The sequence below is a fragment of the Rhinoderma darwinii genome, chromosome 2, assembly GCF_050947455.1.
Source record: "Rhinoderma darwinii isolate aRhiDar2 chromosome 2, aRhiDar2.hap1, whole genome shotgun sequence".
Taxonomy (NCBI): domain Eukaryota; kingdom Metazoa; phylum Chordata; class Amphibia; order Anura; family Rhinodermatidae; genus Rhinoderma; species Rhinoderma darwinii.
This window is the reverse complement of record NC_134688.1, coordinates 293292735-293303666: the sequence shown is the minus strand read 5'-3', so window position 1 is coordinate 293303666 and position 10932 is coordinate 293292735.

Sequence of the window (10932 nt, the reverse complement as noted above, 5' to 3'; positions counted from 1 at the left end):
TGATAATCTGTGTTTCCAGCTCAAAGAGGTTTGTGATAAATGAGGCTGTTGAAGAGTATTGCATACTATGAACACAGACACACGATGTGACTTAAAAGTTTAAAAAAAAATTTGTAAATTACATGTTAGATTACCTTTAACAAAGAAAGGGTCCTAAATAATGAGACTATTGAAGCACCTACTTAAAAAAAATGAGATGGCGGAGACGGTCCCTGCCTAGCCTCAAATATCTCCCTATTAATTGCTTCTATTTTTTGTATTGACGGGCCGTTTACAGCTCCGTGCCATATAATAATACCGTTGATGCTTCCTGCTGCTTTGGTGATACTAAACCCAACCTCATCTGATATTTGTTTCTAAAATCCATTTCGTAATTTCACCCCAGAACCATCATCCTCACCGTCTTCCTACCTACAACAGTCCATTTCACCTTGTTCATGCAGAGCGGTGCTGTCTCCTCTAAATGTTTGCTATGTGGCTACAAGTGATGAGATGCTGCTCTACAGTTTATCTAATACGGAAGACCCCTCCTTCTCATCATTATAAGCACATCAGCAGAGCCCCTCCCAAAAAGAACAGCTGTCAGAAGAGATCAGACCAATGGTTGCTTAATACAGCCAGAGGGGAGCGTGGGGACAGAAAAATGTAGGTTAAACAAACAGGGAGATGAGAGAAAAAATTCAGACTACTGTCGCAACGTTTCTTCTGATTCTTAACGTGTTTATAAATCTCATTGTATCATGGGACAGGCAATCCTAGTGTTATTGACAGCCATATAAATACAATGTTTTCCATACTGTTGGTATTCCTTATAACTAACGCTGTGTAAGGAATACGATCGTTGTCTCAACCTATTCTTGCGGTTGATTCTAGCTAAGGGTTAAGACTCCATATTTATGAAAATTAGTACCAAATATAACAATTAATCCTAGGGAAAATACAAAACAATTATGTGTATCGTACTATGTTGCTCAGTGGGGATATCTGAATCCTCTTACTGGGGAATGTTATCAGAAATTTATATATATATATATATATATATATATATATATATATATATATATAATGACACAAGTAGTTTATGAGAAAACATGACGAAGTCTTACAACTTCACAGGTTTGGAATCTGATGGAGCAGTTACAAGAAAATATATTTTTAAAGCATTTTTTCCCCCTAAAATTATCCAGTCCATTATTTTTTTTATTAGCTTTACATAATACCTGAAATCTCACTTGCTAGTCACAATACAGTTGTCACCAGTACTCATTTTTATGTATATCCTATGTATTATTGAGATTATACATTTCACGAGCAATGTTTACCAACATGGCTTTATCTTGCCAACTCATATGCAGTGTGCAGTCATCTTAAAGGGAACCTGTCACCAGCATTTCACCTATTGAACTTTACGTATCCCTCACTGGCCGCTGCTATCAAAAGTTCATTGCCGTTATCCCCTCTCCTAAACTCCTCCACTCACTGTAAATAAGGGTCTGCAAACATTTTGCGCCTTTTATCGTAATAATCCGGTGTTCCTTTATGCGCACACACCAGAAGAGGACGTCAATGCACAAGCGTGGGATTTTGTGTGCTGGGGGAAGTCGAGGAGCTGTCAATCAAAAGTAAGGAGGCAGGGTAAACTCGAAAAGACTTGAGGAATGAAGATATGACTCTTTTCAAACGAAGATTTGACTCTTATGCTCATTAGCATACGGTGTGGGAACACTAAAAACTGAATACTAAAGCTACAGAGCCGACTAAGAAGACAATTATAGGTTATATAGGAATGATTTTTCACCCACTTCCACCAGGTATTGCTGGTGTAATAGGTGAAATGCAGGTGACAGGTTCCCTTTAACCAATTAAAACACGGCCAGCACCATTGCTAGTTCTAGTGGTTAACCATATTCCTAGGCTCGCTGAAACTTTAGTCCTTTATCCTCTTGACTTGTGATTTCTGACCTAAATCTTTAGTATGACTTTTGCTGATCATCTGCTATTCCAACTCCTTTCGGTCTTCTGATGTTGTACTGCATTGCCTGATTGTTTCCGATCCCTACTTGCCTTACTACGCTTCTGTCATCTGATTCTGACTTGACCCAGTCCGTCGATTAGGCTAAACGTTTCATTGCCAGCACCAACCCCTTGCTCCCATGAGTTTCACGTTGGTGGGATTCGGTAGGGATCTTTCTCTAGGTACCACTGGGACTGAGAGCCTTACAGAGATCTAGTTTGACTTATTGTACACAGTGTGGTCCACTTCAGAGCAGTTTAATGGTGTACAATAAGCTCTGTTAACAAATTGAAGTGGAGTTTGTTACATTCTTGCTGAAATAAATAAAAAAAACTGAATAACTGCTTTCCATTACATTTATAAGGTGCCCATAAATCGGCGAAAAAGTTATTTCTCCCGACTCCCACATGAACGTGCATTCTTGGCTCGGCAAGTTGTGTGTGTTTATATCAATGGAGTTTATCTACTGCGACACAATGGATCGGTATGTTGAGATCCAACATGCTGATCCTTCTTTCCCCCCGACATCGGCCATCGGGGGGAGATTAGATCATCAACAGGTTCAAGTGAGCTTTTCTAATGTGTGTGGGCACCTCTAAGCATATCATTATGAAAATCTGTGCAAGAATCAGCCTATTTTTTAATATATTTCTGTTCAACATAAACACTTGATGTCACTTTGAGATTTTCTAACATTGGAATGTATCTTTGCAACAACCACATCCTTCTCTTTCCTCTGTCCCTATGGGGCTGTTATGGTGCCCTCTTAAAGGGGTATTCCCAAAATCTACAATTGTCACCTATCCACAGGATAGGTGATAATTGTCTGATCGCTGGGGGCTCCACCGCTAGGATCCCCAACGATCATGAGAATGGGGGTCCCAAACCCCCACTGCTGAACCGCAGTGAGGAGGGACATTGAATGGAGCGGTGGTCAAGCATTCTGCTCCTCAAAATCTACGTGAATGACAGAAACAGTTCAGGACTCCATTTCTTGCGACCGATGAGGATCCCAGCGATCAGTCAATTATCACAATTGTCAATTCTGGGACAATCCCTTAACGACGAGCGACGGATATATCCGTCGCAAGCAGGTGCTAGTTCATGCAAAGCGACAGATATATCCGTCGCTCTGATCCCGTGGTTACTGCTGGTGTACCCACGTGATCAGTGGCAGGAGCACGGCTGTTATACACAGCCTGTCTCCTGCCCCAACTGCCGGAATCGAAGTGCGCTCTGATTCCGGCAGTTTAACCCATTAGATGCCGCTGTCAATAGCGACAATGGCATCTAATGTGTTTGACAGAGGGAGGGAGCTCCCTCTGTCACCCCATCAGCGCCCCCGAAAAGAAATTGTGGGGTGTCGTTGGGTTTCTATGGCAGCCGGGGGCCTAACAAAGGCCCCCAGGTCTGCCTTCAGCAACGGCCCATTAGGCCATACCAGAGGCATGGCCTAATAGATTGCCTGTCAGTTTTACACTGACAGGCAATAATTCTTTGGTATACTAAGTATACCAAAGAATTATATAAGCAATCAGCAGATCACAATGTGAAGTCCCCTAGTGGGACAAAGAAAAAGGAAAATAGTTAAAGTTTATGGGGAAAAACAATGGCAAAATTCCTTTTTTTTCTCCCATTCCCACCATAAAAAATAAAATAAAAGTTAATCAATAAGTCTCATGTACCCCAAAATACTACCAATGAAAACGACACCTTGTCCCGCAAAAAACAAGCCCACATATGGCTACATCGACGGAAAAATAAAATTGTTACGGCTCTTGGAATGCGGCGATGCAAAAACAAGTCATTTTTAAAAAAAAAAGGTTTTTTAGTGTGCAAACATAGGAAAACATAAAACCTTTACATATTTGGTATCTTAACATAATCGTGCCGACCCATAGAATAAAGGTAACATGTTATTTATGCCGCATAGGGAACAATGTAAATTTATAATGCGAAAATAAATGCTGGAATAGCTGTTTATTTTCCATTCTTTCCTAAAATAAAGTTAATAAAAGTATGGTGCAATTGAAAAATACAACTCGTCCCGCAAAAAACAAGCCCTTATACGGCTATGTCGAAGGAATAAAAAAAAGTTACGACTCTTAGAATGCAACAGTGAAAAAAACAAAAATAATCCTTGATCATTAACGCGGAAAAGGGCCTGGTCATTAAGGGGTTAAAGGAAGATGTTTTCTAAATAGATTTCTTGTATTTTACATTATTCATACTGCATTGATATGTTCTACACTACTTGCTTAGTGGGGCCAAAATCAAATTGCTTTGATTTTCAAACTACAGGAACCCATGTGAATGTGAAGTACAAATTCCATTCAAGTATTGCCCTGAACTGAATAAAACACAGTACTTCAAGCAGTACTCCCTATGTAGCTATGCAAGTGCTAAGTAATCGGGGACTAAAATGGCAGCATCACATGTGATGATCAGGCCTGGACAAATTGTAGACAGGTCAAGGAGCCAGCTGCAAAGTTTAGGATCCAGCAACAAGCTGTAGAGGTGCAACTGATGCACAATCGTTACATCAGACCCAGCTTTCACCAGGGGGAAACGCCAGCACCCCACCTCCTCCATGTACTCACCACTTGCATGCTGTAGTGACCTGCCCTCTGCGGCCAGGAAGCTACAAAAAAGCAGTTTATTGCCATCTGCCGCATTTAGCTTCATGCATCAGTGTCTACTAATGCTTCATTCACATCTGCCTTTTTTTTTTCTTTATTTTGGCGTGAAGAGTGGCATGTGACGGTCGAAGCTCTGCCCCCCTCTCTAAATGGGTTGTCCAGGTACTGACAACTGATGGCCTATCCACAGGATAGGTCATCAATATATGATCGATGGGGGTCCGACACACAGACACCGCACCGATTAGCTGCCTCTGGGCACCGGATGTCCATGCCGGAAGCAGATGGCTCCAGTCACAGAATAGCGGTCGAGCTGCAGTACTGCAGCTCTGCTCCTATCCAAGTGAATAGGAACAGAGTTGCAGTTCTGCAGCATGGCTGTAAGGCTGGGTTCACACAACCTATTTTCAGGCATAAACGAGGCGTATTATGCCTCGTTTTCCGCCTGAAAATAGGGCTACAATACGTCGGCAAACATCTGCCCATTCATTTGAATGGGTTTGCCGACGTATTGTGCAGACGACCTGTAATTTACGCGTCGTCGTTTGACAGCTGTCAGACGACGCGTAAATGGACTGCCTCGGCAAAGAAGTGCAGGGCACTTCTTTGCCACGTAATTTGAGCTGTTCTTCATTGAACTCAATGAAGCACAGCTCAAGATTTACGAGCGTCTCAGACGGCTCGCAAAATGCGAGGAGGAGCATTTACGTGTGAAACGAGGCAGCTGTTAACAGTCTGTCTTTTCACACGTAAATGCCTCTCATCGTGTGAACATACCCTTATGAAGTTTACGGAGCCAACTGCTTCCGGCTCCAAACACTGCATACCCTGCATAACATACGGCGCCCAGAGCAGCTGATTAGTGCGGGGTCCGGGTGTTGGACCCCACCCTTCATATACTGATGACCTATCCTGTGCCCAGACAACCCCTTTAAGCCAAGACCAGAGTTGGATCCAGGAGAGGAGACATTTTATGGGATTCCTTTAAATATTTCTTCTATTTAGAGTCTGTTCCTGGTTTTGGCTTAAAAAAAACATGGAAAATCTGCAGCAAATCTGTGAACAAGGCTTGAGTGTGCTTTATTACTCAAATATATTTCAAAGACTGCTATGCAAATAGATTACACCGACTAACTCTGTAGAAACAGATTCATTTTGTGAAGTCTATTAAAGATGTTAATACCTCTCGTGAAAAACTTTGGTTGTTTTGATTTGGGATTTAGAGAATTTTCAGCAGAATTTTTTAAAGCCACATACTAGGGCCCCATGCACACAACAGCATTTTCATCTATCCCGAAATACTGTCCGTAAATACAGATCAGTAGGCATCCATATTTCATCCGTATATACGGAACGATGTCCGTAAATACAGTCCGTATTGCAGCCGTATATACGGATCCGTATAAAAAGAGGGAGGTTGCAAATTATGTCATCAACATGTTGCCTAGCAATGTTTCCGTAAATACGGACGGTTTACGGATGCACACCAGTAGCTGTTCGTATTTATGGAAGCTTCCATAGACTTCTATGGGAGAGTCCTTGCCGTAATTACTGACCAGAATATGACCGGTTGTATAATTTTTTCAGCATGGACATTCATCATTAAAAATACTGAAAGGATGTCCGTGGCCAATAGAAATAAATGGGTCCGTAATTACTCTCAGTAATTACTGATGAGAAATACTGCCGTATGCATGGGGCCTTAGAAAATAATAACCAGTGGTATAGATATTTATCACTGCAGACTCGTTGTAAAAACTGGTAGAGCAATAGTTGTGTTATGGAATTCCCCTCAAGATATATACAGGCCATGAGTCTACATGTTGGTAGGCGGACAAGTAAAGTAAAGATAAAAACGCCAATAATCCAGGAATGTGATAATTAGTGGCAAGATAATAAAAAGTTATTAAAAAAACATTTATAAAATAAATACATTGTTTTATTTTTGCCAGCCCCAGATAATTTTAATGAAAATGCTGCAAACTAGAGAACAAAGAATGCAATGATGTGTAATAAGCATAGAACAGTGATGGGAATAGGTGAGTGAGGACAAACTAATGATCTGTAAATATTGTGAGTAAAATGCTACATGATAAGTTCTCACAACATACATATTACATATTAGGCTTCACTCACATCTGCGTCGGGACTTCATTCAGGAATTCCGTCTGAGCTTTCTGTCAGGGGAATCCAAAATGAAACAAATGGAAACCATAGGTTTCCGTTTGCATCACCATTGATTTCAATGGTGACGGATCTGATGCAAATGGTTTCTGCTGGTCACCGTTGTCTAAGGGTTCCGTCGTTATCACGGAATGAAAAGCACAGTCGACTACGGTATTGATTCCGTCAAAATTACTAAATTTTGGAAATGACATCCTTGAAGGCAATTATCTTGTGGTGTATTGTTCTTTTTGACCCCAGAGGTGTAGGTTGTATTAGAATTAGGCAGTGAAAATGAAGAAAAGTTAAATTTTTTTCCAAAATTATGTAGATTAAGCTCCCAATTTTTAATTTTCACAAAATGTGTTACTCAATAACTCCCGAGTACAGCAATGCTCCATATGTGGACCTAAACTACTGTTTGAACACATGGCAGGGCTGAGAAGGGAAGGAGCGCCATTTTGCTTTTGGAGCGCAGATTTTGCTGGATTGGTATTCGAGCAACATATCGAATTTGCAAAGCCCCTGAGGCACCGGAGTACAGTGGAAACCCCGATAAGTGACCCCATTTTAAAAACTACGCCCCTTAAGGCATTTATCATTTGCCTGGACATATGACTGGGCTCAGAAGTGAAGAGCACTATGTGCAATTGAGGCCTATTTTGGTGATTTTCACTGCATTAGCCCACAATTGCAGGGATCTGAGGTTAAAGAGTAAAACAAACCCCTGAATGCATTTTTTTAAGGGTATAGTGAGCTTTTTGACACCACATGCGTTTTTTATTGTAAATTAATGCACAGTGGATGGTGCAAAGTGAAATTTCAATTTTTCCACGGATATGTAATTTCAGTTCCCAATATGTGGTGTCCAGCTCATGCCACTATGAAAAGAAAGCTCTATAATTATTATGCTGTGTCCTGGCTTTAGAAACACCCTACATGTGGCCGTAATATTTTGCCTGGACATACGATAGGGTTCAGGACTAAAAAAGCACCATGCGCATTTGAGGCTTATTTTGGCGATTTATGCAGCATTGGCCGACAATTGCAGGGTTCTGAGGTCAAATAGTAAAACAAATCCCCAAGAAGTGACCCCATTTTGTAGACTACACTCCTAAAGGAATTTATCAAGGGCTGTAACATTTTAATCCCACAGGTGTTTTTGTTATACCAAAAATTAATGCGCATCGGATGGTGAAAATTTGAATTTTCCACTGATATGCCATTTTAGTGAACAAGATGTTGTGCCCAGTTTGTGCCACTGAAGACAAATACCTCATAAACTGTTAAGCGGGTTCTCCCGGGTATGGTAATTACATATATGTGGAATTAAATCGCTGTTTGGATACACTGTAGGACTCAGAACGGAGGGAGCGCAATTTTGCTTTTGGAGCGCAGATTTTGTTTGGTTGTAGTTTTGTTTGGAGTTTTACTGGTATTTCACTTTATAATATGGGGCATATGAAAACGATGCGGAGAACATCAGAGCATAATAAGAGGGTATAATAATGCGGTAAATAAATAATAATCCACAGATGTGTGGCCAGTGTCGCACTGATAAATGGTGCTTGATTTTATCCCCCTTTTGGAACAGCCCAGCCCAGCTGGTTTCACTGCACACACAGCGTGATCTCGCTGTGAATGACAGCACAGCATGATCTCACGAGATCACGCTGTGCTGGTATTAAGTCCCACAGAAACTTTACCGAAGTGTCGGGAGTGTGAATAGACAAATCATCCTGGCTGGAGGCAATGTCTATTCACTCTCAAGACACTTTGGTAAAGTTAATGTGTAAGTAAGTGACAGCACAGCGTGATCTCGCGAGGTCACGCTGTGCTGTCATTCACGGTGAGATCACGCTGTGTGTGGAGTGAAACCAGCTGGGCTGGAACGATGAGAAATGTATGATGCTGATTGGTCAGCGTCATACACTTCTCTTTACAACGCCCAGTTGGTAAAAAGTTAAAAAAATGCCCAGTTGGGCATTAAGAAACTAATTACCATAAATCTAAAATTGTCCATAACTTGCTCAAAATTGATAGTTTTTCAAAATAAAAAACACTGTTATCTACATTACAGCACTTATCAGATTATGTAGGAGAAAGGGCACTTATAATCCGATGACAGAGCCTCTTTAACTCACAGGATGGCCATCTCTGGGGTAAGATGGTTGGCACACTTGAAAATTTCCACGTTTGAAACTGGCTGCAACCAGCTTTATCATCTTCATACACAGCAAAGAAGTATTTACACAGTTCAAAATAAACCCTAGGCCGTCCAGCCCTTAACTAAATATATAGCTTCCCTAGCTATCGGGGTGAAAGGTCTACTACCCAGCACCTCACAACAAACACATGTTGTTACCAGAACTTTTGACTCCCACGGACAGGAAATGCCTGTCTTCCCCAGACTGGGAGCCCAAACCCTGGACTGTTCTGAAGACAGTGGAACTTTTCTTTTCTATTACACTTCAGGAACCCATACCTTTTCCAGGTTTCTCACATACTAAATGAAGAGGGAGAACACTTTCTCTAGTAAAATTGAATCAAACATTCAACAAACTTCTGACATGTCATAGTGACCAATCGCTAAAACAAAGCTGCAGAAACGCTTGTGTGAGCACTGAGCCGCTTTGTTGCTGTTCGGCTTTTTCTGTAAAGTCGATGTAGTGGAGTACGGGCTCATAGATTTTCTATTGACCCCGTATACCGCTATATTGAATTCCGGAAAAAGCCGAACAGAAACGAAGCGACTGAGCGCTCACACGAGCAATTCTGGCGCTTCAACTTTGCGCGCGAATTGCGGTCCCATTCATTCCTATGGGCACACTCACACGACCGTGGTTTCCATGGTCCATGCATTGCCTGGGAGCCTGGATCGCAAAAAGATAGAACATGTCTTATTACGGCCGCATTTTGCGGTCCAGGCTCATTGAAATGAATGCACAAGGCGATGTGCACCGCCCGAGCGGCCCACGGGTGACACTCCGCGCCCGTTTGAGCCACAAATCACAGCCGTGCACACCTCTACGGTCGTGTGTATGAGACCTTAATGTCCTGCTTAATTTCATTGAAATAAATTTAAATATAGAAGACCCAGTGAGTGCTCATTTTCTGTCCTCTGTAAATCTACAATAGTGCAGCACCAACATAAAAACATGTATTGTATGTCTATCGGCTGCAGTGTTTTGTAAGATACGGATCTATAGGAGCGTCTGAGCCATGTGACAAGAACTTCACAGCAGCCTCTATGGATAGCAAAGTTACTGCACACACGTTATAGAGACAGATATAGTCAACTTTTCGAAACAGAAACAAAGAGATTGGTATGGCAACACATTATGTAAAGCATGCACCAAGTATAGTATAACTAAATGAAGAGCTGTGCATAAAGTGTGGATTTAGTGTGGTAGCAATGTGAGTGAATTGTGCATACACTCACCACACTGTTCCAGGGGAAGAGTCATAACCAGCCGCTTGAAGGACCAAAGAACACTGATTGAAGTATCTGAAAGCTATGTGCAAATGATGTTCTATGGCTTGAGGGTTGTTTAATAAGGTGAGATAACTGGAAACTGTGTTTGTAAAGAGCCATGCATAATGTGCTCATGTCAGTGTGTTTGACAGCTCTCATCAAATCCTACTTTTAGCAGCGTTCCAACCTTGGTATGTAAGGGGAGGAGTATGTGTGCATATATAAGTGTATATATAGCCCTATCACTATACTGTAAGGAAGACAGGTGTTGTCACAAGGTCATAATAACTTCTAGTATGGCACGCATGGCAAGGGTCAAAGGCTTTATCCACATCACCCTTATTTGGCTTGAATCTAGATATTTATAAAAATTCTGAATAATCTTACTGTTTATGAGGCTTTGCCGATATCCATGCACAGGCTGCAGAAACAACCCCTATCAGATGTATGGAATAGATTTACTGTTCTATTGATTCAGTCAAAACAACGGAACCCTTTCACAACGGTGACAAACGGAAATCATTAGCAAAGTTTCCATCACCATTAAGATCAGTGGTGATGCAAACGGAAGCTAAGGTTTCCGTTTGCCTTTCCGTTAAGGGGTTCCCCTGACGGAAAGCTCCGACGGAACCCCTCAATGA